The sequence below is a fragment of the Chionomys nivalis genome, chromosome 23 (assembly GCF_950005125.1).
Source record: "Chionomys nivalis chromosome 23, mChiNiv1.1, whole genome shotgun sequence".
Classification (NCBI taxonomy): domain Eukaryota; kingdom Metazoa; phylum Chordata; class Mammalia; order Rodentia; family Cricetidae; genus Chionomys; species Chionomys nivalis.
Window position 1 is genome coordinate 32,175,451 of NC_080108.1, and position 25,576 is coordinate 32,201,026.

The 25,576-nt window shown below is 55.0% G+C and overlaps 10 non-coding genes across 10 annotated transcripts; all 10 read right to left on the reverse strand.

Annotated features, from left to right (window-relative positions):
• Positions 1-773: 773 nt before the first annotated feature.
• Positions 774-867, reverse strand: LOC130865717 (small nucleolar RNA SNORD116). Its single transcript, XR_009056264.1, has one exon. It is a non-coding gene; the product is annotated as a small nucleolar RNA SNORD116 (small nucleolar RNA).
• A 2,491-nt stretch (positions 868-3,358) lies between these two features.
• Positions 3,359-3,452, reverse strand: LOC130865614 (small nucleolar RNA SNORD116). The gene has a single exon (XR_009056167.1). It is a non-coding gene; the product is annotated as a small nucleolar RNA SNORD116 (small nucleolar RNA).
• Positions 3,453-5,947: 2,495 nt separating this feature from the next.
• Positions 5,948-6,041, reverse strand: LOC130865718 (small nucleolar RNA SNORD116). Its single transcript, XR_009056265.1, has one exon. It is a non-coding gene; the product is annotated as a small nucleolar RNA SNORD116 (small nucleolar RNA).
• Positions 6,042-8,532: 2,491 nt separating this feature from the next.
• On the reverse strand, positions 8,533-8,626 carry LOC130865591 (small nucleolar RNA SNORD116). The gene has a single exon (XR_009056145.1). It is a non-coding gene; the product is annotated as a small nucleolar RNA SNORD116 (small nucleolar RNA).
• A 2,495-nt stretch (positions 8,627-11,121) lies between these two features.
• Positions 11,122-11,215, reverse strand: LOC130865615 (small nucleolar RNA SNORD116). Its single transcript, XR_009056168.1, has one exon. It is a non-coding gene; the product is annotated as a small nucleolar RNA SNORD116 (small nucleolar RNA).
• A 2,483-nt stretch (positions 11,216-13,698) lies between these two features.
• LOC130865592 (small nucleolar RNA SNORD116) lies at positions 13,699-13,792 on the reverse strand. Its single transcript, XR_009056146.1, has one exon. It is a non-coding gene; the product is annotated as a small nucleolar RNA SNORD116 (small nucleolar RNA).
• A 2,486-nt stretch (positions 13,793-16,278) lies between these two features.
• Positions 16,279-16,372, reverse strand: LOC130865593 (small nucleolar RNA SNORD116). The gene has a single exon (XR_009056147.1). It is a non-coding gene; the product is annotated as a small nucleolar RNA SNORD116 (small nucleolar RNA).
• Positions 16,373-18,866: 2,494 nt separating this feature from the next.
• On the reverse strand, positions 18,867-18,960 carry LOC130865594 (small nucleolar RNA SNORD116). Its single transcript, XR_009056148.1, has one exon. It is a non-coding gene; the product is annotated as a small nucleolar RNA SNORD116 (small nucleolar RNA).
• A 2,498-nt stretch (positions 18,961-21,458) lies between these two features.
• On the reverse strand, positions 21,459-21,552 carry LOC130865595 (small nucleolar RNA SNORD116). The gene has a single exon (XR_009056149.1). It is a non-coding gene; the product is annotated as a small nucleolar RNA SNORD116 (small nucleolar RNA).
• Positions 21,553-24,047: 2,495 nt separating this feature from the next.
• LOC130865597 (small nucleolar RNA SNORD116) lies at positions 24,048-24,141 on the reverse strand. Its single transcript, XR_009056150.1, has one exon. It is a non-coding gene; the product is annotated as a small nucleolar RNA SNORD116 (small nucleolar RNA).
• Positions 24,142-25,576: the final 1,435 nt, after the last annotated feature.

A 25,576-nucleotide genomic window follows, 5' to 3' on the forward strand; every position in this document is an offset into this window, starting at 1 on the left:
AGTTTCGGCACAGCTCGGCACAACTCGGCACAACTCTTTGAGGCACGTGTAGGAAAGTCTCCTGTTTCTGCCAGTGACTTCTTGCCAAGAGCCCCAAGTCTGAGAGCACATAGCTGGGTGGAATGTGAGACTGGAGTTGGGGGGCTATGGAATCTGTCATCCCCCTCAAAGTTTTGGGCTTTGCCCTATCAGGACTGGGAACACTCCCTGAGTACCTTGAGTGTACCAAGCCACAGAATCTCTCTCTGTCTCCATCTATCCAACTCCCCATTGGATTCCAAGCAACAGAAGAGACCACGGCCGGATAGGCCTGAAGGAACCACGTCCCAGGTCGCATTCCCTGGGCAGCAGCTCACTTCACCTCAGAATCCCTCTCAGCGGCTACTCTGTGGGGCTGCCACCAACCTGACAGCTTCCTTGGAGGTCTCCCCGCTGGGCCTGAACCTCCCAGTGACCGGGACAATGTTGAATGGACCTTCTTCCACCTGTTTCAGCTACACAGACTGCCATTGTTTGCAAGGGCCCTCCAGGAGCCAGAGCACCTAGCCACTCCCTCTCAGGATCTCAAGGAGGCAAGAGCAAGGAAAGATTCCCAGAGAGCCTCCAATATTCTGCCTAAACGTTGCCCATGACCGCTAGCAGAGCCGTGAAAGAACAAGGCCATCGCCATCGGGAGGGACTGAGTCAGGCCAGTGCTGGAGGAGGGCAGGAGCAGGGGAGTGGTTGGCAAGCCCGTATCCTACTCCCAGAGGACCTGGGTGACCCAAGGTGCAGGACCTCAGTCTCGATGAGAGCGGTGGTACTGAGTTTTCACTCATTTTGTTCAGCTTTTCCAAGGAATGATTGACTGGGAATCATCATCGATCCAAGCACGCTGGAGTGGCCTGGCCCAGAGACTTTCAGAGGTAGGTCTCCTCTCAAGCCAGGGTGGGTGTTGGGGAGTGCGAGAACTGCCCAGACGTGCCCCATCTGGGAAAGGGAGGTTGCAATGGGTCCATGCCTGGAAGGCGGGAGCACCTTGAGGACCTAAGTCTGCTAGAGGCGGGTGCAGACAGGTCTGGAGGCACGAATGGGCACACCTCGCAGCACCACCAAGACCCGACAATCGTCAGCTCGTGCTGGCAATTCATGGCATGCTTACCTTGGTCCTCTGGCCTTCTGCTGCAAGTCACCAACACCAGTGGACAAGAGTGCGGGCGGCTCAGTCTGCTGCCCTCAGCCGTAGGCATGGCCTGGGGTGCTGGGCCATTCTCTCTGCCCTGTGGCCATGCGTGCCACAGATGCAACACTGTGAAGACATAAAAGCACAGGCCCTCGTTACACTGGGAGCCATGACACTGGCTCTGGGAGGGCTTGGGCTGGTGGGTCTCAGTGGGACGATCGGGCAACAAGTGTTCTGCCAGCTCCCCTGCTCTGCCCAAACCCTCCAGCATGGTTTGCCAGACGACCGACAGCAAACTGGTCAAGTCTCAGGGCTTGCCCCGACCCTGGCACCCTGCGTGGCCTTGAAGGTGATATTTGGCCCTCTCTGCAGCCATTCCACAAATATCTGTCCACCCGACGCATCCAGCTACTGCAACACCAGCAAGCAGTCTCTCACTCAAAAAATAAATAAATAAATAAATAAATAAATAAATAAATAAATATCCTCAGAGGCTGCTCTGACTAAAGTCAGCCCGGAAACCAGCTCACTGGATTCACTAACAAGGTCGCGCCCGCCTGGCAGACTCAAGCTCAAGCCTCAGGACTCAGCTCTCTTTGGACATGTTCCCTGAGCAAACCTTGCCTCCTATTCCCTGACCAGGTCTGACAAACTGACAGCCAGGGCTACTGGCACCTGCAAACCTCTCTCTTGCTAATGCAAAGGGCCTGAGGTCAAAGTGCACTAAGCCTTCCCCACAGGACTTCACTCTAGGAGATGCTATGCAGCCTAGCAAGGCAACACTTTCTTTGGAACTCTCGCTCTCCTTTTGGCCTTGTCTCTTTGTCTTTCTGTCTCTTTCTCCATTACCATCTCTGTCTCTATCTCCTTCTCTGACAGGGACGCCTCAGACTGGTTGCCGCCTTCTGACAGTCGCTCTTCATGGCAAGCCGAGTTCGAGAATCCTCCAATTTGGACTGCAAGCCTCAACACTGGGGTAATAGATGCAACCTCCTGTGGTACCGCAAGGGTAACCAGAAGAACCGGACATCTCCCCAGACACCTTGCAACGCCCAAGCCTTCTGATTGCCTGGAAAGCAACCTTGCAAGCACAAGCAGCTTTGGCAGACGCCCCTGCTCAATAGTAAGGCTCTCTAGCCAGCCTCGCTTGAACTACAAGCTGGCACCCCAAGGAATTTTGCCATGGGAGCCATGGCTGGACCCCAAACAGTCCCTTCTAGAAGAAAGCGACCCTGGTGAAGAATGCTATTCACAAATCTGGACCGTCCTGGCTTTGAGATTGGCCAGAGCCAAGGCAGGACCCCTAGTTTCATGGATCGGACAAAGGGACCTTCTCAAATTGGTCCTCCACCAGGAGCCATGCATGTGTGACCCTACTGTCAAGGCAAACGGCCTACCCCCCACCAAAGGCTTCCCGATTTCCAGTTTCGGCACAGCTCGGCACAACTCGGCACAACTCTTTGAGGCACGTGTAGGAAAGTCTCCTGTTTCTGCCAGTGACTTCTTGCCAAGAGCCCCAAGTCTGAGAGCACATAGCTGGGTGGAATGTGAGACTGGAGTTGGGGGTCTATGGAATCTGTCATCCCCCTCAAAGTTTTGGGCTTTGCCCTATCAGGACTGGGAACACTCCCTGAGTACCTTGAGTGTACCAAGCCACAGAATCTCTCTCTGTCTCCATCTATCCAACTCCCCATTGGATTCCAAGCAACAGAAGAGACCACGGCCGGATAGGCCTGAAGGAACCACGTCCCAGGTCGCATTCCCTGGGCAGCAGCTCACTTCACCTCAGAATCCCTCTCAGCGGCTACTCTGTGGGGCTGCCACCAACCTGACAGCTTCCTTGGAGGTCTCCCCGCTGGGCCTGAACCTCCCAGTGACCGGGACAATGTTGAATGGACCTTCTTCCACCTGTTTCAGCTACACAGACTGCCATTGTTTGCAAGGGCCCTCCAGGAGCCAGAGCACCTAGCCACTCCCTCTCAGGATCTCAAGGAGGCAAGAGCAAGGAAAGATTCCCAGAGAGCCTCCAATATTCTGCCTAAACGTTGCCCATGACCGCTAGCAGAGCCGTGAAAGAACAAGGCCATCGCCATCGGGAGGGACTGAGTCAGGCCAGTGCTGGAGGAGGGCAGGAGCAGGGGAGTGGTTGGCAAGCCCGTATCCTACTCCCAGAGGACCTGGGTGACCCAAGGTGCAGGACCTCAGTCTCGATGAGAGCGGTGGTACTGAGTTTTCACTCATTTTGTTCAGCTTTTCCAAGGAATGATTGACTGGGAATCATCATCGATCTAAGCACGCTGGAGTGGCCTGGCCCAGAGACTTTCAGAGGTAGGTCTCCTCTCAAGCCAGGGTGGGTGTTGGGGAGTGCGAGAACTGCCCAGACGTGCCCCATCTGGGAAAGGGAGGTTGCAATGGGTCCATGCCTGGAAGGCGGGAGCACCTTGAGGACCTAAGTCTGCTAGAGGCGGGTGCAGACAGGTCTGGAGGCACGAATGGGCACACCTCGCAGCACCACCAAGACCCGACAATCGTCAGCTCGTGCTGGCAATTCATGGCATGCTTACCTTGGTCCTCTGGCCTTCTGCTGCAAGTCACCAACACCAGTGGACAAGAGTGCGGGCGGCTCAGTCTGCTGCCCTCAGCCGTAGGCATGGCCTGGGGTGCTGGGCCATTCTCTCTGCCCTGTGGCCATGCGTGCCACAGATGCAACACTGTGAAGACATAAAAGCACAGGCCCTCGTTACACTGGGAGCCATGACACTGGCTCTGGGAGGGCTTGGGCTGGTGGGTCTCAGTGGGACGATCGGGCAACAAGTGTTCTGCCAGCTCCCCTGCTCTGCCCAAACCCTCCAGCATGGTTTGCCAGACGACGGACAGCAAACTGGTCAAGTCTCAGGGCTTGCCCCGACCCTGGCACCCTGCGTGGCCTTGAAGGTGATATTTGGCCCTCTCTGCAGCCATTCCACAAATATCTGTCCACCCGACGCATCCAGCTACTGCAACACCAGCAAGCAGTCTCTCACTCAAAAAATAAATAAATAAATAAATAAATAAATAAATAAATAAATAAATATCCTCAGAGGCTGCTCTGACTAAAGTCAGCCCGGAAACCAGCTCACTGGATTCACTAACAAGGTCGCGCCCGCCTGGCAGACTCAAGCTCAAGCCTCAGGACTCAGCTCTCTTTGGACATGTTCCCTGAGCAAACCTTGCCTCCTATTCCCTGACCAGGTCTGACAAACTGACAGCCAGGGCTACTGGCACCTGCAAACCTCTCTCTTGCTAATGCAAAGGGCCTGAGGTCAAAGTGCACTAAGCCTTCCCCACAGGACTTCACTCTAGGAGATGCTATGCAGCCTAGCAAGGCAACACTTTCTTTGGAACTCTCGCTCTCCTTTTGGCCTTGTCTCTTTGTCTTTCTGTCTCTTTCTCCATTACCATCTCTGTCTCTATCTCCTTCTCTGACAGGGACGCCTCAGACTGGTTGCCGCCTTCTGACAGTCGCTCTTCATGGCAAGCCGAGTTCGAGAATCCTCCAATTTGGACTGCAAGCCTCAACACTGGGGTAATAGATGCAACCTCCTGTGGTACCGCAAGGGTAACCAGAAGAACCGGACATCTCCCCAGACACCTTGCAACGCCCAAGCCTTCTGATTGCCTGGAAAGCAACCTTGCAAGCACAAGCAGCTTTGGCAGACGCCCCTGCTCAATAGTAAGGCTCTCTAGCCAGCCTCGCTTGAACTACAAGCTGGCACCCCAAGGAATTTTGCCATGGGAGCCATGGCTGGACCCCAAACAGTCCCTTCTAGAAGAAAGCGACCCTGGTGAAGAATGCTATTCACAAATCTGGACCGTCCTGGCTTTGAGATTGGCCAGAGCCAAGGCAGGACCCCTAGTTTCATGGATCGGACAAAGGGACCTTCTCAAATTGGTCCTCCACCAGGAGCCATGCATGTGTGACCCTACTGTCAAGGCAAACGGCCTACCCCCCACCAAAGGCTTCCCGATTTCCAGTTTCGGCACAGCTCGGCACAACTCGGCACAACTCTTTGAGGCACGTGTAGGAAAGTCTCCTGTTTCTGCCAGTGACTTCTTGCCAAGAGCCCCAAGTCTGAGAGCACATAGCTGGGTGGAATGTGAGACTGGAGTTGGGGGGCTATGGAATCTGTCATCCCCCTCAAAGTTTTGGGCTTTGCCCTATCAGGACTGGGAACACTCCCTGAGTACCTTGAGTGTACCAAGCCACAGAATCTCTCTCTGTCTCCATCTATCCAACTCCCCATTGGATTCCAAGCAACAGAAGAGACCACGGCCGGATAGGCCTGAAGGAACCACGTCCCAGGTCGCATTCCCTGGGCAGCAGCTCACTTCACCTCAGAATCCCTCTCAGCGGCTACTCTGTGGGGCTGCCACCAACCTGACAGCTTCCTTGGAGGTCTCCCCGCTGGGCCTGAACCTCCCAGTGACCGGGACAATGTTGAATGGACCTTCTTCCACCTGTTTCAGCTACACAGACTGCCATTGTTTGCAAGGGCCCTCCAGGAGCCAGAGCACCTAGCCACTCCCTCTCAGGATCTCAAGGAGGCAAGAGCAAGGAAAGATTCCCAGAGAGCCTCCAATATTCTGCCTAAACGTTGCCCATGACCGCTAGCAGAGCCGTGAAAGAACAAGGCCATCGCCATCGGGAGGGACTGAGTCAGGCCAGTGCTGGAGGAGGGCAGGAGCAGGGGAGTGGTTGGCAAGCCCGTATCCTACTCCCAGAGGACCTGGGTGACCCAAGGTGCAGGACCTCAGTCTCGATGAGAGCGGTGGTACTGAGTTTTCACTCATTTTGTTCAGCTTTTCCAAGGAATGATTGACTGGGAATCATCATCGATCCAAGCACGCTGGAGTGGCCTGGCCCAGAGACTTTCAGAGGTAGGTCTCCTCTCAAGCCAGGGTGGGTGTTGGGGAGTGCGAGAACTGCCCAGACGTGCCCCATCTGGGAAAGGGAGGTTGCAATGGGTCCATGCCTGGAAGGCGGGAGCACCTTGAGGACCTAAGTCTGCTAGAGGCGGGTGCAGACAGGTCTGGAGGCACGAATGGGCACACCTCGCAGCACCACCAAGACCCGACAATCGTCAGCTCGTGCTGGCAATTCATGGCATGCTTACCTTGGTCCTCTGGCCTTCTGCTGCAAGTCACCAACACCAGTGGACAAGAGTGCGGGCGGCTCAGTCTGCTGCCCTCAGCCGTAGGCATGGCCTGGGGTGCTGGGCCATTCTCTCTGCCCTGTGGCCATGCGTGCCACAGATGCAACACTGTGAAGACATAAAAGCACAGGCCCTCGTTACACTGGGAGCCATGACACTGGCTCTGGGAGGGCTTGGGCTGGTGGGTCTCAGTGGGACGATCGGGCAACAAGTGTTCTGCCAGCTCCCCTGCTCTGCCCAAACCCTCCAGCATGGTTTGCCAGACGACCGACAGCAAACTGGTCAAGTCTCAGGGCTTGCCCCGACCCTGGCACCCTGCGTGGCCTTGAAGGTGATATTTGGCCCTCTCTGCAGCCATTCCACAAATATCTGTCCGCCCGACGCATCCAGCTACTGCAACACCAGCAAGCAGTCTCTCACTCAAAAAATAAATAAATAAATAAATAAATAAATAAATAAATAAATATCCTCAGAGGCTGCTCTGACTAAAGTCAGCCCGGAAACCAGCTCACTGGATTCACTAACAAGGTCGCGCCCGCCTGGCAGACTCAAGCTCAAGCCTCAGGACTCAGCTCTCTTTGGACATGTTCCCTGAGCAAACCTTGCCTCCTATTCCCTGACCAGGTCTGACAAACTGACAGCCAGGGCTACTGGCACCTGCAAACCTCTCTCTTGCTAATGCAAAGGGCCTGAGGTCAAAGTGCACTAAGCCTTCCCCACAGGACTTCACTCTAGGAGATGCTATGCAGCCTAGCAAAGCAACACTTTCTTTGGAACTCTCGCTCTCCTTTTGGCCTTGTCTCTTTGTCTTTCTGTCTCTTTCTCCATTACCATCTCTGTCTCTATCTCCTTCTCTGACAGGGACGCCTCTGACTGGTTGCCGCCCTCTGACAGTCTCTCTTCATGGCAAGCCGAGTTCGAGAATCCTCCAATTTGGACTGCAAGCCTCAACACTGGGGTAATAGATGCAACCTCCTGTGGTACCGCAAGGGTAACCAGAAGAACCGGACATCTCCCCAGACACCTTGCAACGCCCAAGCCTTCTGATTGCCTGGAAAGCAACCTTGCAAGCACAAGCAGCTTTGGCAGACGCCCCTGCTCAATAGTAAGGCTCTCTAGCCAGCCTCGCTTGAACTACAAGCTGGCACCCCAAGGAATTTTGCCATGGGAGCCATGGCTGGACCCCAAACAGTCCCTTCTAGAAGAAAGCGACCCTGGTGAAGAATGCTATTCACAAATCTGGACCGTCCTGGCTTTGAGATTGGCCAGAGCCAAGGCAGGACCCCTAGTTTCATGGATCGGACAAAGGGACCTTCTCAAATTGGTCCTCCACCAGGAGCCATGCATGTGTGACCCTACTGTCAAGGCAAACGGCCTACCCCCCACCAAAGGCTTCCCGATTTCCAGTTTCGGCACAGCTCGGCACAACTCGGCACAACTCTTTGAGGCACGTGTAGGAAAGTCTCCTGTTTCTGCCAGTGACTTCTTGCCAAGAGCCCCAAGTCTGAGAGCACATAGCTGGGTGGAATGTGAGACTGGAGTTGGGGGGCTATGGAATCTGTCATCCCCCTCAAAGTTTTGGGCTTTGCCCTATCAGGACTGGGAACACTCCCTGAGTACCTTGAGTGTACCAAGCCACAGAATCTCTCTCTGTCTCCATCTATCCAACTCCCCATTGGATTCCAAGCAACAGAAGAGACCACGGCCGGATAGGCCTGAAGGAACCACGTCCCAGGTCGCATTCCCTGGGCAGCAGCTCACTTCACCTCAGAATCCCTCTCAGCGGCTACTCTGTGGGGCTGCCACCAACCTGACAGCTTCCTTGGAGGTCTCCCCGCTGGGCCTGAACCTCCCAGTGACCGGGACAATGTTGAATGGACCTTCTTCCACCTGTTTCAGCTACACAGACTGCCATTGTTTGCAAGGGCCCTCCAGGAGCCAGAGCACCTAGCCACTCCCTCTCAGGATCTCAAGGAGGCAAGAGCAAGGAAAGATTCCCAGAGAGCCTCCAATATTCTGCCTAAACGTTGCCCATGACCGCTAGCAGAGCCGTGAAAGAACAAGGCCATCGCCATCGGGAGGGACTGAGTCAGGCCAGTGCTGGAGGAGGGCAGGAGCAGGGGAGTGGTTGGCAAGCCCGTATCCTACTCCCAGAGGACCTGGGTGACCCAAGGTGCAGGACCTCAGTCTCGATGAGAGCGGTGGTACTGAGTTTTCACTCATTTTGTTCAGCTTTTCCAAGGAATGATTGACTGGGAATCATCATCGATCCAAGCACGCTGGAGTGGCCTGGCCCAGAGACTTTCAGAGGTAGGTCTCCTCTCAAGCCAGGGTGGGTGTTGGGGAGTGCGAGAACTGCCCAGACGTGCCCCATCTGGGAAAGGGAGGTTGCAATGGGTCCATGCCTGGAAGGCGGGAGCACCTTGAGGACCTAAGTCTGCTAGAGGCGGGTGCAGACAGGTCTGGAGGCACGAATGGGCACACCTCGCAGCACCACCAAGACCCGACAATCGTCAGCTCGTGCTGGCAATTCATGGCATGCTTACCTTGGTCCTCTGGCCTTCTGCTGCAAGTCACCAACACCAGTGGACAAGAGTGCGGGCGGCTCAGTCTGCTGCCCTCAGCCGTAGGCATGGCCTGGGGTGCTGGGCCATTCTCTCTGCCCTGTGGCCATGCGTGCCACAGATGCAACACTGTGAAGACATAAAAGCACAGGCCCTCGTTACACTGGGAGCCATGACACTGGCTCTGGGAGGGCTTGGGCTGGTGGGTCTCAGTGGGACGATCGGGCAACAAGTGTTCTGCCAGCTCCCCTGCTCTGCCCAAACCCTCCAGCATGGTTTGCCAGACGACCGACAGCAAACTGGTCAAGTCTCAGGGCTTGCCCCGACCCTGGCACCCTGCGTGGCCTTGAAGGTGATATTTGGCCCTCTCTGCAGCCATTCCACAAATATCTGTCCACCCGACGCATCCAGCTACTGCAACACCAGCAAGCAGTCTCTCACTCAAAAAATAAATAAATAAATAAATAAATAAATAAATAAATAAATAAATATCCTCAGAGGCTGCTCTGACTAAAGTCAGCCCGGAAACCAGCTCACTGGATTCACTAACAAGGTCGCGCCCGCCTGGCAGACTCAAGCTCAAGCCTCAGGACTCAGCTCTCTTTGGACATGTTCCCTGAGCAAACCTTGCCTCCTATTCCCTGACCAGGTCTGACAAACTGACAGCCAGGGCTACTGGCACCTGCAAACCTCTCTCTTGCTAATGCAAAGGGCCTGAGGTCAAAGTGCACTAAGCCTTCCCCACAGGACTTCACTCTAGGAGATGCTATGCAGCCTAGCAAGGCAACACTTTCTTTGGAACTCTCGCTCTCCTTTTGGCCTTGTCTCTTTGTCTTTCTGTCTCTTTCTCCATTACCATCTCTGTCTCTATCTCCTTCTCTGACAGGGACGCCTCTGACTGGTTGCCGCCCTCTGACAGTCTCTCTTCATGGCAAGCCGAGTTCGAGAATCCTCCAATTTGGACTGCAAGCCTCAACACTGGGGTAATAGATGCAACCTCCTGTGGTACCGCAAGGGTAACCAGAAGAACCGGACATCTCCCCAGACACCTTGCAACGCCCAAGCCTTCTGATTGCCTGGAAAGCAACCTTGCAAGCACAAGCAGCTTTGGCAGACGCCCCTGCTCAATAGTAAGGCTCTCTAGCCAGCCTCGCTTGAACTACAAGCTGGCACCCCAAGGAATTTTGCCATGGGAGCCATGGCTGGACCCCAAACAGTCCCTTCTAGAAGAAAGCGACCCTGGTGAAGAATGCTATTCACAAATCTGGACCGTCCTGGCTTTGAGATTGGCCAGAGCCAAGGCAGGACCCCTAGTTTCATGGATCGGACAAAGGGACCTTCTCAAATTGGTCCTCCACCAGGAGCCATGCATGTGTGACCCTACTGTCAAGGCAAACGGCCTACCCCCCACCAAAGGCTTCCCGATTTCCAGTTTCGGCACAGCTCGGCACAACTCGGCACAACTCTTTGAGGCACGTGTAGGAAAGTCTCCTGTTTCTGCCAGTGACTTCTTGCCAAGAGCCCCAAGTCTGAGAGCACATAGCTGGGTGGAATGTGAGACTGGAGTTGGGGGTCTATGGAATCTGTCATCCCCCTCAAAGTTTTGGGCTTTGCCCTATCAGGACTGGGAACACTCCCTGAGTACCTTGAGTGTACCAAGCCACAGAATCTCTCTCTGTCTCCATCTATCCAACTCCCCATTGGATTCCAAGCAACAGAAGAGACCACGGCCGGATAGGCCTGAAGGAACCACGTCCCAGGTCGCATTCCCTGGGCAGCAGCTCACTTCACCTCAGAATCCCTCTCAGCGGCTACTCTGTGGGGCTGCCACCAACCTGACAGCTTCCTTGGAGGTCTCCCCGCTGGGCCTGAACCTCCCAGTGACCGGGACAATGTTGAATGGACCTTCTTCCACCTGTTTCAGCTACACAGACTGCCATTGTTTGCAAGGGCCCTCCAGGAGCCAGAGCACCTAGCCACTCCCTCTCAGGATCTCAAGGAGGCAAGAGCAAGGAAAGATTCCCAGAGAGCCTCCAATATTCTGCCTAAACGTTGCCCATGACCGCTAGCAGAGCCGTGAAAGAACAAGGCCATCGCCATCGGGAGGGACTGAGTCAGGCCAGTGCTGGAGGAGGGCAGGAGCAGGGGAGTGGTTGGCAAGCCCGTATCCTACTCCCAGAGGACCTGGGTGACCCAAGGTGCAGGACCTCAGTCTCGATGAGAGCGGTGGTACTGAGTTTTCACTCATTTTGTTCAGCTTTTCCAAGGAATGATTGACTGGGAATCATCATCGATCTAAGCACGCTGGAGTGGCCTGGCCCAGAGACTTTCAGAGGTAGGTCTCCTCTCAAGCCAGGGTGGGTGTTGGGGAGTGCGAGAACTGCCCAGACGTGCCCCATCTGGGAAAGGGAGGTTGCAATGGGTCCATGCCTGGAAGGCGGGAGCACCTTGAGGACCTAAGTCTGCTAGAGGCGGGTGCAGACAGGTCTGGAGGCACGAATGGGCACACCTCGCAGCACCACCAAGACCCGACAATCGTCAGCTCGTGCTGGCAATTCATGGCATGCTTACCTTGGTCCTCTGGCCTTCTGCTGCAAGTCACCAACACCAGTGGACAAGAGTGCGGGCGGCTCAGTCTGCTGCCCTCAGCCGTAGGCATGGCCTGGGGTGCTGGGCCATTCTCTCTGCCCTGTGGCCATGCGTGCCACAGATGCAACACTGTGAAGACATAAAAGCACAGGCCCTCGTTACACTGGGAGCCATGACACTGGCTCTGGGAGGGCTTGGGCTGGTGGGTCTCAGTGGGACGATCGGGCAACAAGTGTTCTGCCAGCTCCCCTGCTCTGCCCAAACCCTCCAGCATGGTTTGCCAGACGACCGACAGCAAACTGGTCAAGTCTCAGGGCTTGCCCCGACCCTGGCACCCTGCGTGGCCTTGAAGGTGATATTTGGCCCTCTCTGCAGCCATTCCACAAATATCTGTCCACCCGACGCATCCAGCTACTGCAACACCAGCAAGCAGTCTCTCACTCAAAAAATAAATAAATAAATAAATAAATAAATAAATATCCTCAGAGGCTGCTCTGACTAAAGTCAGCCCGGAAACCAGCTCACTGGATTCACTAACAAGGTCGCGCCCGCCTGGCAGACTCAAGCTCAAGCCTCAGGACTCAGCTCTCTTTGGACATGTTCCCTGAGCAAACCTTGCCTCCTATTCCCTGACCAGGTCTGACAAACTGACAGCCAGGGCTACTGGCACCTGCAAACCTCTCTCTTGCTAATGCAAAGGGCCTGAGGTCAAAGTGCACTAAGCCTTCCCCACAGGACTTCACTCTAGGAGATGCTATGCAGCCTAGCAAGGCAACACTTTCTTTGGAACTCTCGCTCTCCTTTTGGCCTTGTCTCTTTGTCTTTCTGTCTCTTTCTCCATTACCATCTCTGTCTCTATCTCCTTCTCTGACAGGGACGCCTCAGACTGGTTGCCGCCTTCTGACAGTCGCTCTTCATGGCAAGCCGAGTTCGAGAATCCTCCAATTTGGACTGCAAGCCTCAACACTGGGGTAATAGATGCAACCTCCTGTGGTACCGCAAGGGTAACCAGAAGAACCGGACATCTCCCCAGACACCTTGCAACGCCCAAGCCTTCTGATTGCCTGGAAAGCAACCTTGCAAGCACAAGCAGCTTTGGCAGACGCCCCTGCTCAATAGTAAGGCTCTCTAGCCAGCCTCGCTTGAACTACAAGCTGGCACCCCAAGGAATTTTGCCATGGGAGCCATGGCTGGACCCCAAACAGTCCCTTCTAGAAGAAAGCGACCCTGGTGAAGAATGCTATTCACAAATCTGGACCGTCCTGGCTTTGAGATTGGCCAGAGCCAAGGCAGGACCCCTAGTTTCATGGATCGGACAAAGGGACCTTCTCAAATTGGTCCTCCACCAGGAGCCATGCATGTGTGACCCTACTGTCAAGGCAAACGGCCTACCCCCCACCAAAGGCTTCCCGATTTCCAGTTTCGGCACAGCTCGGCACAACTCGGCACAACTCTTTGAGGCACGTGTAGGAAAGTCTCCTGTTTCTGCCAGTGACTTCTTGCCAAGAGCCCCAAGTCTGAGAGCACATAGCTGGGTGGAATGTGAGACTGGAGTTGGGGGGCTATGGAATCTGTCATCCCCCTCAAAGTTTTGGGCTTTGCCCTATCAGGACTGGGAACACTCCCTGAGTACCTTGAGTGTACCAAGCCACAGAATCTCTCTCTGTCTCCATCTATCCAACTCCCCATTGGATTCCAAGCAACAGAAGAGACCACGGCCGGATAGGCCTGAAGGAACCACGTCCCAGGTCGCATTCCCTGGGCAGCAGCTCACTTCACCTCAGAATCCCTCTCAGCGGCTACTCTGTGGGGCTGCCACCAACCTGACAGCTTCCTTGGAGGTCTCCCCGCTGGGCCTGAACCTCCCAGTGACCGGGACAATGTTGAATGGACCTTCTTCCACCTGTTTCAGCTACACAGACTGCCATTGTTTGCAAGGGCCCTCCAGGAGCCAGAGCACCTAGCCACTCCCTCTCAGGATCTCAAGGAGGCAAGAGCAAGGAAAGATTCCCAGAGAGCCTCCAATATTCTGCCTAAACGTTGCCCATGACCGCTAGCAGAGCCGTGAAAGAACAAGGCCATCGCCATCGGGAGGGACTGAGTCAGGCCAGTGCTGGAGGAGGGCAGGAGCAGGGGAGTGGTTGGCAAGCCCGTATCCTACTCCCAGAGGACCTGGGTGACCCAAGGTGCAGGACCTCAGTCTCGATGAGAGCGGTGGTACTGAGTTTTCACTCATTTTGTTCAGCTTTTCCAAGGAATGATTGACTGGGAATCATCATCGATCCAAGCACGCTGGAGTGGCCTGGCCCAGAGACTTTCAGAGGTAGGTCTCCTCTCAAGCCAGGGTGGGTGTTGGGGAGTGCGAGAACTGCCCAGACGTGCCCCATCTGGGAAAGGGAGGTTGCAATGGGTCCATGCCTGGAAGGCGGGAGCACCTTGAGGACCTAAGTCTGCTAGAGGCGGGTGCAGACAGGTCTGGAGGCACGAATGGGCACACCTCGCAGCACCACCAAGACCCGACAATCGTCAGCTCGTGCTGGCAATTCATGGCATGCTTACCTTGGTCCTCTGGCCTTCTGCTGCAAGTCACCAACACCAGTGGACAAGAGTGCGGGCGGCTCAGTCTGCTGCCCTCAGCCGTAGGCATGGCCTGGGGTGCTGGGCCATTCTCTCTGCCCTGTGGCCATGCGTGCCACAGATGCAACACTGTGAAGACATAAAAGCACAGGCCCTCGTTACACTGGGAGCCATGACACTGGCTCTGGGAGGGCTTGGGCTGGTGGGTCTCAGTGGGACGATCGGGCAACAAGTGTTCTGCCAGCTCCCCTGCTCTGCCCAAACCCTCCAGCATGGTTTGCCAGACGACCGACAGCAAACTGGTCAAGTCTCAGGGCTTGCCCCGACCCTGGCACCGTGCGTGGCCTTGAAGGTGATATTTGGCCCTCTCTGCAGCCATTCCACAAATATCTGTCCGCCCGACGCATCCAGCTACTGCAACACCAGCAAGCAGTCTCTCACTCAAAAAATAAATAAATAAATAAATAAATAAATAAATAAATATCCTCAGAGGCTGCTCTGACTAAAGTCAGCCCGGAAACCAGCTCACTGGATTCACTAACAAGGTCGCGCCCGCCTGGCAGACTCAAGCTCAAGCCTCAGGACTCAGCTCTCTTTGGACATGTTCCCTGAGCAAACCTTGCCTCCTATTCCCTGACCAGGTCTGACAAACTGACAGCCAGGGCTACTGGCACCTGCAAACCTCTCTCTTGCTAATGCAAAGGGCCTGAGGTCAAAGTGCACTAAGCCTTCCCCACAGGACTTCACTCTAGGAGATGCTATGCAGCCTAGCAAAGCAACACTTTCTTTGGAACTCTCGCTCTCCTTTTGGCCTTGTCTCTTTGTCTTTCTGTCTCTTTCTCCATTACCATCTCTGTCTCTATCTCCTTCTCTGACAGGGACGCCTCTGACTGGTTGCCGCCCTCTGACAGTCTCTCTTCATGGCAAGCCGAGTTCGAGAATCCTCCAATTTGGACTGCAAGCCTCAACACTGGGGTAATAGATGCAACCTCCTGTGGTACCGCAAGGGTAACCAGAAGAACCGGACATCTCCCCAGACACCTTGCAACGCCCAAGCCTTCTGATTGCCTGGAAAGCAACCTTGCAAGCACAAGCAGCTTTGGCAGACGCCCCTGCTCAATAGTAAGGCTCTCTAGCCAGCCTCGCTTGAACTACAAGCTGGCACCCCAAGGAATTTTGCCATGGGAGCCATGGCTGGACCCCAAACAGTCCCTTCTAGAAGAAAGCGACCCTGGTGAAGAATGCTATTCACAAATCTGGACCGTCCTGGCTTTGAGATTGGCCAGAGCCAAGGCAGGACCCCTAGTTTCATGGATCGGACAAAGGGACCTTCTCAAATTGGTCCTCCACCAGGAGCCATGCATGTGTGACCCTACTGTCAAGGCAAACGGCCTACCCCCCACCAAAGGCTTCCCGATTTCCAGTTTCGGCACAGCTCGGCACAACTCGGCACAACTCTTTGAGGCACGTGTAGGAAAGTCTCCTGTTTCTGCCAGTGACTTCTTGCCAAGAGCCCCAAGTCTGAGAGCACATAGCTGGGTGGAATGTGAGACTGGAGTTGGGGGTCTATGGAATCTGTCATCCCCCTCAAAGTTTTGGGCTTTGCCCTATCAGGACTGGGAACACTCCCTGAGTACCTTGAGTGTACCAAGCCACAGAATCTCTCTCTGTCTCCATCTATCCAACTCCCCATTGGATTCCAAGCAACAGAAGAGACCACGGCCGGATAGGCCTGAAGGAACCACGTCCCAGGTCGCATTCCCTGGGCAGCAGCTCACTTCACCTCGAATCCCTCTCAGCGGCTACTCTGTGGGGCTGCCACCAACCTGACAGCTTCCTTGGAGGTCTCCCCGCTGGGCCTGAACCTCCCAGTGACCGGGACAATGTTGAATGGACCTTCTTCCACCTGTTTCAGCTACACAGACTGCCATTGTTTGCAAGGGCCCTCCAGGAGCCAGAGCACCTAGCCACTCCCTCTCAGGATCTCAAGGAGGCAAGAGCAAGGAAAGATTCCCAGAGAGCCTCCAATATTCTGCCTAAACGTTGCCCATGACCGCTAGCAGAGCCGTGAAAGAACAAGGCCATCGCCATCGGGAGGGACTGAGTCAGGCCAGTGCTGGAGGAGGGCAGGAGCAGGGGAGTGGTTGGCAAGCCCGTATCCTACTCCCAGAGGACCTGGGTGACCCAAGGTGCAGGACCTCAGTCTCGATGAGAGCGGTGGTACTGAGTTTTCACTCATTTTGTTCAGCTTTTCCAAGGAATGATTGACTGGGAATCATCATCGATCCAAGCACGCTGGAGTGGCCTGGCCCAGAGACTTTCAGAGGTAGGTCTCCTCTCAAGCCAGGGTGGGTGTTGGGGAGTGCGAGAACTGCCCAGACGTGCCCCATCTGGGAAAGGGAGGTTGCAATGGGTCCATGCCTGGAAGGCGGGAGCACCTTGAGGACCTAAGTCTGCTAGAGGCGGGTGCAGACAGGTCTGGAGGCACGAATGGGCACACCTCGCAGCACCACCAAGACCCGACAATCGTCAGCTCGTGCTGGCAATTCATGGCATGCTTACCTTGGTCCTCTGGCCTTCTGCTGCAAGTCACCAACACCAGTGGACAAGAGTGCGGGCGGCTCAGTCTGCTGCCCTCAGCCGTAGGCATGGCCTGGGGTGCTGGGCCATTCTCTCTGCCCTGTGGCCATGCGTGCCACAGATGCAACACTGTGAAGACATAAAAGCACAGGCCCTCGTTACACTGGGAGCCATGACACTGGCTCTGGGAGGGCTTGGGCTGGTGGGTCTCAGTGGGACGATCGGGCAACAAGTGTTCTGCCAGCTCCCCTGCTCTGCCCAAACCCTCCAGCATGGTTTGCCAGACGACCGACAGCAAACTGGTCAAGTCTCAGGGCTTGCCCCGACCCTGGCACCCTGCGTGGCCTTGAAGGTGATATTTGGCCCTCTCTGCAGCCATTCCACAAATATCTGTCCGCCCGACGCATCCAGCTACTGCAACACCAGCAAGCAGTCTCTCACTCAAAAATAAATAAATAAATAAATAAATAAATAAATAAATAAATAAATATCCTCAGAGGCTGCTCTGACTAAAGTCAGCCCGGAAACCAGCTCACTGGATTCACTAACAAGGTCACGCCCGCCTGGCAGACTCAAGCTCAAGCCTCAGGACTCAGCTCTCTTTGGACATGTTCCCTGAGCAAACCTTGCCTCCTATTCCCTGACCAGGTCTGACAAACTGACAGCCAGGGCTACTGGCACCTGCAAACCTCTCTCTTGCTAATGCAAAGGGCCTGAGGTCAAAGTGCACTAAGCCTTCCCCACAGGACTTCACTCTAGGAGATGCTATGCAGCCTAGCAAGGCAACACTTTCTTTGGAACTCTCGCTCTCCTTTTGGCCTTGTCTCTTTGTCTTTCTGTCTCTTTCTCCATTACCATCTCTGTCTCTATCTCCTTCTCTGACAGGGATGCCTCTGACTGGTTGCCGCCCTCTGACAGTCTCTCTTCATGGCAAGCCGAGTTCGAGAATCCTCCAATTTGGACTGCAAGTCTCAACACTGGGGTAATAGATGCAACCTCCTGTGGTACCGCAAGGGTAACCAGAAGAACCGGACATCTCCCCAGACACCTTGCAACGCCCAAGCCTTCTGATTGCCTGGAAAGCAACCTTGCAAGCACAAGCAGCTTTGGCAGACGCCCCTGCTCAATAGTAAGGCTCTCTAGCCAGCCTCGCTTGAACTACAAGCTGGCACCCCAAGGAATTTTGCCATGGGAGCCATGGCTGGACCCCAAACAGTCCCTTCTAGAAGAAAGCGACCCTGGTGAAGAATGCTATTCACAAATCTGGACCGTCCTGGCTTTGAGATTGGCCAGAGCCAAGGCAGGACCCCTAGTTTCATGGATCGGACAAAGGGACCTTCTCAAATTGGTCCTCCACCAGGAGCCATGCATGTGTGACCCTACTGTCAAGGCAAACGGCCTACCCCCCACCAAAGGCTTCCCGATTTCCAGTTTCGGCACAGCTCGGCACAACTCGGCACAACTCTTTGAGGCACGTGTAGGAAAGTCTCCTGTTTCTGCCAGTGACTTCTTGCCAAGAGCCCCAAGTCTGAGAGCACATAGCTGGGTGGAATGTGAGACTGGAGTTGGGGGTCTATGGAATCTGTCATCCCCCTCAAAGTTTTGGGCTTTGCCCTATCAGGACTGGGAACACTCCCTGAGTACCTTGAGTGTACCAAGCCACAGAATCTCTCTCTGTCTCCATCTATCCAACTCCCCATTGGATTCCAAGCAACAGAAGAGAACACGGCCGGATAGGCCTGAAGGAACCACGTCCCAGGTCGCATTCCCTGGGCAGCAGCTCACTTCACCTCAGAATCCCTCTCAGCGGCTACTCTGTGGGGCTGCCACCAACCTGACAGCTTCCTTGGAGGTCTCCCCGCTGGGCCTGAACCTCCCAGTGACCGGGACAATGTTGAATGGACCTTCTTCCACCTGTTTCAGCTACACAGACTGCCATTGTTTGCAAGGGCCCTCCAGGAGCCAGAGCACCTAGCCACTCCCTCTCAGGATCTCAAGGAGGCAAGAGCAAGGAAAGATTCCCAGAGAGCCTCCAATATTCTGCCTAAACGTTGCCCATGACCGCTAGCAGAGCCGTGAAAGAACAAGGCCATCGCCATCGGGAGGGACTGAGTCAGGCCAGTGCTGGAGGAGGGCAGGAGCAGGGGAGTGGTTGGCAAGCCCGTATCCTACTCCCAGAGGACCTGGGTGACCCAAGGTGCAGGACCTCAGTCTCGATGAGAGCGGTGGTACTGAGTTTTCACTCATTTTGTTCAGCTTTTCCAAGGAATGATTGACTGGGAATCATCATCGATCCAAGCACGCTGGAGTGGCCTGGCCCAGAGACTTTCAGAGGTAGGTCTCCTCTCAAGCCAGGGTGGGTGTTGGGGAGTGCGAGAACTGCCCAGACGTGCCCCATCTGGGAAAGGGAGGTTGCAATGGGTCCATGCCTGGAAGGCGGGAGCACCTTGAGGACCTAAGTCTGCTAGAGGCGGGTGCAGACAGGTCTGGAGGCACGAATGGGCACACCTCGCAGCACCACCAAGACCCGACAATCGTCAGCTCGTGCTGGCAATTCATGGCATGCTTACCTTGGTCCTCTGGCCTTCTGCTGCAAGTCACCAACACCAGTGGACAAGAGTGCGGGCGGCTCAGTCTGCTGCCCTCAGCCGTAGGCATGGCCTGGGGTGCTGGGCCATTCTCTCTGCCCTGTGGCCATGCGTGCCACAGATGCAACACTGTGAAGACATAAAAGCACAGGCCCTCGTTACACTGGGAGCCATGACACTGGCTCTGGGAGGGCTTGGGCTGGTGGGTCTCAGTGGGACGATCGGGCAACAAGTGTTCTGCCAGCTCCCCTGCTCTGCCCAAACCCTCCAGCATGGTTTGCCAGACGACCGACAGCAACCTGGTCAAGTCTCAGGGCTTGCCCCGACCCTGGCACCCTGCGTGGCCTTGAAGGTGATATTTGGCCCTCTCTGCAGCCATTCCACAAATATCTGTCCGCCCGACGCATCCAGCTACTGCAACACCAGCAAGCAGTCTCTCACTCAAAAAATAAATAAATAAATAAATAAATAAATAAATAAATAAATAAATAAATATCCTCAGAGGCTGCTCTGACTAAAGTCAGCCCGGAAACCAGCTCACTGGATTCACTAACAAGGTCGCGCCCGCCTGGCAGACTCAAGCTCAAGCCTCAGGACTCAGCTCTCTTTGGACATGTTCCCTGAGCAAACCTTGCCTCCTATTCCCTGACCAGGTCTGACAAACTGACAGCCAGGGCTACTGGCACCTGCAAACCTCTCTCTTGCTAATGCAAAGGGCCTGAGGTCAAAGTGCACTAAGCCTTCCCCACAGGACTTCACTCTAGGAGATGCTATGCAGCCTAGCAAGGCAACACTTTCTTTGGAACTCTCGCTCTCCTTTTGGCCTTGTCTCTTTGTCTTTCTGTCTCTTTCTCCATTACCATCTCTGTCTCTATCTCCTTCTCTGACAGGGACGCCTCTGACTGGTTGCCGCCCTCTGACAGTCTCTCTTCATGGCAAGCCGAGTTCGAGAATCCTCCAATTTGGACTGCAAGCCTCAACACTGGGGTAATAGATGCAACCTCCTGTGGTACCGCAAGGGTAACCAGAAGAACCGGACATCTCCCCAGACACCTTGCAACGCCCAAGCCTTCTGATTGCCTGGAAAGCAACCTTGCAAGCACAAGCAGCTTTGGCAGACGCCCCTGCTCAATAGTAAGGCTCTCTAGCCAGCCTCGCTTGAACTACAAGCTGGCACCCCAAGGAATTTTGCCATGGGAGCCATGGCTGGACCCCAAACAGTCCCTTCTAGAAGAAAGCGACCCTGGTGAAGAATGCTATTCACAAATCTGGACCGTCCTGGCTTTGAGATTGGCCAGAGCCAAGGCAGGACCCCTAGTTTCATGGATCGGACAAAGGGACCTTCTCAAATTGGTCCTCCACCAGGAGCCATGCATGTGTGACCCTACTGTCAAGGCAAACGGCCTACCCCCCACCAAAGGCTTCCCGATTTCCAGTTTCGGCACAGCTCGGCACAACTCGGCACAACTCTTTGAGGCACGTGTAGGAAAGTCTCCTGTTTCTGCCAGTGACTTCTTGCCAAGAGCCCCAAGTCTGAGAGCACATAGCTGGGTGGAATGTGAGACTGGAGTTGGGGGGCTATGGAATCTGTCATCCCCCTCAAAGTTTTGGGCTTTGCCCTATCAGGACTGGGAACACTCCCTGAGTACCTTGAGTGTACCAAGCCACAGAATCTCTCTCTGTCTCCATCTATCCAACTCCCCATTGGATTCCAAGCAACAGAAGAGACCACGGCCGGATAGGCCTGAAGGAACCACGTCCCAGGTCGCATTCCCTGGGCAGCAGCTCACTTCACCTCGAATCCCTCTCAGCGGCTACTCTGTGGGGCTGCCACCAACCTGACAGCTTCCTTGGAGGTCTCCCCGCTGGGCCTGAACCTCCCAGTGACCGGGACAATGTTGAATGGACCTTCTTCCACCTGTTTCAGCTACACAGACTGCCATTGTTTGCAAGGGCCCTCCAGGAGCCAGAGCACCTAGCCACTCCCTCTCAGGATCTCAAGGAGGCAAGAGCAAGGAAAGATTCCCAGAGAGCCTCCAATATTCTGCCTAAACGTTGCCCATGACCGCTAGCAGAGCCGTGAAAGAACAAGGCCATCGCCATCGGGAGGGACTGAGTCAGGCCAGTGCTGGAGGAGGGCAGGAGCAGGGGAGTGGTTGGCAAGCCCGTATCCTACTCCCAGAGGACCTGGGTGACCCAAGGTGCAGGACCTCAGTCTCGATGAGAGCGGTGGTACTGAGTTTTCACTCATTTTGTTCAGCTTTTCCAAGGAATGATTGACTGGGAATCATCATCGATCCAAGCACGCTGGAGTGGCCTGGCCCAGAGACTTTCAGAGGTAGGTCTCCTCTCAAGCCAGGGTGGGTGTTGGGGAGTGCGAGAACTGCCCAGACGTGCCCCATCTGGGAAAGGGAGGTTGCAATGGGTCCATGCCTGGAAGGCGGGAGCACCTTGAGGACCTAAGTCTGCTAGAGGCGGGTGCAGACAGGTCTGGAGGCACGAATGGGCACACCTCGCAGCACCACCAAGACCCGACAATCGTCAGCTCGTGCTGGCAATTCATGGCATGCTTACCTTGGTCCTCTGGCCTTCTGCTGCAAGTCACCAACACCAGTGGACAAGAGTGCGGGCGGCTCAGTCTGCTGCCCTCAGCCGTAGGCATGGCCTGGGGTGCTGGGCCATTCTCTCTGCCCTGTGGCCATGCGTGCCACAGATGCAACACTGTGAAGACATAAAAGCACAGGCCCTCGTTACACTGGGAGCCATGACACTGGCTCTGGGAGGGCTTGGGCTGGTGGGTCTCAGTGGGACGATCGGGCAACAAGTGTTCTGCCAGCTCCCCTGCTCTGCCCAAACCCTCCAGCATGGTTTGCCAGACGACCGACAGCAACCTGGTCAAGTCTCAGGGCTTGCCCCGACCCTGGCACCCTGCGTGGCCTTGAAGGTGATATTTGGCCCTCTCTGCAGCCATTCCACAAATATCTGTCCGCCCGACGCATCCAGCTACTGCAACACCAGCAAGCAGTCTCTCACTCAAAAAATAAATAAATAAATAAATAAATAAATAAATAAATAAATAAATATCCTCAGAGGCTGCTCTGACTAAAGTCAGCCCGGAAACCAGCTCACTGGATTCACTAACAAGGTCGCGCCCGCCTGGCAGACTCAAGCTCAAGCCTCAGGACTCAGCTCTCTTTGGACATGTTCCCTGAGCAAACCTTGCCTCCTATTCCCTGACCAGGTCTGACAAACTGACAGCCAGGGCTACTGGCACCTGCAAACCTCTCTCTTGCTAATGCAAAGGGCCTGAGGTCAAAGTGCACTAAGCCTTCCCCACAGGACTTCACTCTAGGAGATGCTATGCAGCCTAGCAAGGCAACACTTTCTTTGGAACTCTCGCTCTCCTTTTGGCCTTGTCTCTTTGTCTTTCTGTCTCTTTCTCCATTACCATCTCTGTCTCTATCTCCTTCTCTGACAGGGACGCCTCTGACTGGTTGCCGCCCTCTGACAGTCTCTCTTCATGGCAAGCCGAGTTCGAGAATCCTCCAATTTGGACTGCAAGCCTCAACACTGGGGTAATAGATGCAACCTCCTGTGGTACCGCAAGGGTAACCAGAAGAACCGGACATCTCCCCAGACACCTTGCAACGCCCAAGCCTTCTGATTGCCTGGAAAGCAACCTTGCAAGCACAAGCAGCTTTGGCAGACGCCCCTGCTCAATAGTAAGGCTCTCTAGCCAGCCTCGCTTGAACTACAAGCTGGCACCCCAAGGAATTTTGCCATGGGAGCCATGGCTGGACCCCAAACAGTCCCTTCTAGAAGAAAGCGACCCTGGTGAAGAATGCTATTCACAAATCTGGACCGTCCTGGCTTTGAGATTGGCCAGAGCCAAGGCAGGACCCCTAGTTTCATGGATCGGACAAAGGGACCTTCTCAAATTGGTCCTCCACCAGGAGCCATGCATGTGTGACCCTACTGTCAAGGCAAACGGCCTACCCCCCACCAAAGGCTTCCCGATTTCCAGTTTCGGCACAGCTCGGCACAACTCGGCACAACTCTTTGAGGCACGTGTAGGAAAGTCTCCTGTTTCTGCCAGTGACTTCTTGCCAAGAGCCCCAAGTCTGAGAGCACATAGCTGGGTGGAATGTGAGACTGGAGTTGGGGGGCTATGGAATCTGTCATCCCCCTCAAAGTTTTGGGCTTTGCCCTATCAGGACTGGGAACACTCCCTGAGTACCTTGAGTGTACCAAGCCACAGAATCTCTCTCTGTCTCCATCTATCCAACTCCCCATTGGATTCCAAGCAACAGAAGAGACCACGGCCGGATAGGCCTGAAGGAACCACGTCCCAGGTCGCATTCCCTGGGCAGCAGCTCACTTCACCTCAGAATCCCTCTCAGCGGCTACTCTGTGGGGCTGCCACCAACCTGACAGCTTCCTTGGAGGTCTCCCCGCTGGGCCTGAACCTCCCAGTGACCGGGACAATGTTGAATGGACCTTCTTCCACCTGTTTCAGCTACACAGACTGCCATTGTTTGCAAGGGCCCTCCAGGAGCCAGAGCACCTAGCCACTCCCTCTCAGGATCTCAAGGAGGCAAGAGCAAGGAAAGATTCCCAGAGAGCCTCCAATATTCTGCCTAAACGTTGCCCATGACCGCTAGCAGAGCCGTGAAAGAACAAGGCCATCGCCATCGGGAGGGACTGAGTCAGGCCAGTGCTGGAGGAGGGCAGGAGCAGGGGAGTGGTTGGCAAGCCCGTATCCTACTCCCAGAGGACCTGGGTGACCCAAGGTGCAGGACCTCAGTCTCGATGAGAGCGGTGGTACTGAGTTTTCACTCATTTTGTTCAGCTTTTCCAAGGAATGATTGACTGGGAATCATCATCGATCCAAGCACGCTGGAGTGGCCTGGCCCAGAGACTTTCAGAGGTAGGTCTCCTCTCAAGCCAGGGTGGGTGTTGGGGAGTGCGAGAACTGCCCAGACGTGCCCCATCTGGGAAAGGGAGGTTGCAATGGGTCCATGCCTGGAAGGCGGGAGCACCTTGAGGACCTAAGTCTGCTAGAGGCGGGTGCAGACAGGTCTGGAGGCACGAATGGGCACACCTCGCAGCACCACCAAGACCCGACAATCGTCAGCTCGTGCTGGCAATTCATGGCATGCTTACCTTGGTCCTCTGGCCTTCTGCTGCAAGTCACCAACACCAGTGGACAAGAGTGCGGGCGGCTCAGTCTGCTGCCCTCAGCCGTAGGCATGGCCTGGGGTGCTGGGCCATTCTCTCTGCCCTGTGGCCACGCGTGCCACAGATGCAACACTGTGAAGACATAAAAGCACAGGCCCTCGTTACACTGGGAGCCATGACACTGGCTCTGGGAGGGCTTGGGCTGGTGGGTCTCAGTGGGACGATCGGGCAACAAGTGTTCTGCCAGCTCCCCTGCTCTGCCCAAACCCTCCAGCATGGTTTGCCAGACGACCGACAGCAACCTGGTCAAGTCTCAGGGCTTGCCCCGACCCTGGCACCCTGCGTGGCCTTGAAGGTGATATTTGGCCCTCTCTGCAGCCATTCCACAAATATCTGTCCGCCCGACGCATCCAGCTACTGCAACACCAGCAAGCAGTCTCTCACTCAAAAAATAAATAAATAAATAAATAAATAAATAAATAAATAAATATCCTCAGAGGCTGCTCTGACTAAAGTCAGCCCGGAAACCAGCTCACTGGATTCACTAACAAGGTCGCGCCCGCCTGGCAGACTCAAGCTCAAGCCTCAGGACTCAGCTCTCTTTGGACATGTTCCCTGAGCAAACCTTGCCTCCTGTTCCCTGACCAGGTCTGACAAACTGACAGCCAGGGCTACTGGCACCTGCAAACCTCTCTCTTGCTAATGCAAAGGGCCTGAGGTCAAAGTGCACTAAGCCTTCCCCACAGGACTTCACTCTAGGAGATGCTATGCAGCCTAGCAAGGCAACACTTTCTTTGGAACTCTCGCTCTCCTTTTGGCCTTGTCTCTTTGTCTTTCTGTCTCTTTCTCCATTACCATCTCTGTCTCTATCTCCTTCTCTGACAGGGACGCCTCTGACTGGTTGCCGCCCTCTGACAGTCTCTCTTCATGGCAAGCCGAGTTCGAGAATCCTCCAATTTGGACTGCAAGCCTCAACACTGGGGTAATAGATGCAACCTCCTGTGGTACCGCAAGGGTAACCAGAAGAACCGGACATCTCCCCAGACACCTTGCAACGCCCAAGCCTTCTGATTGCCTGGAAAGCAACCTTGCAAGCACAAGCAGCTTTGGCAGACGCCCCTGCTCAATAGTAAGGCTCTCTAGCCA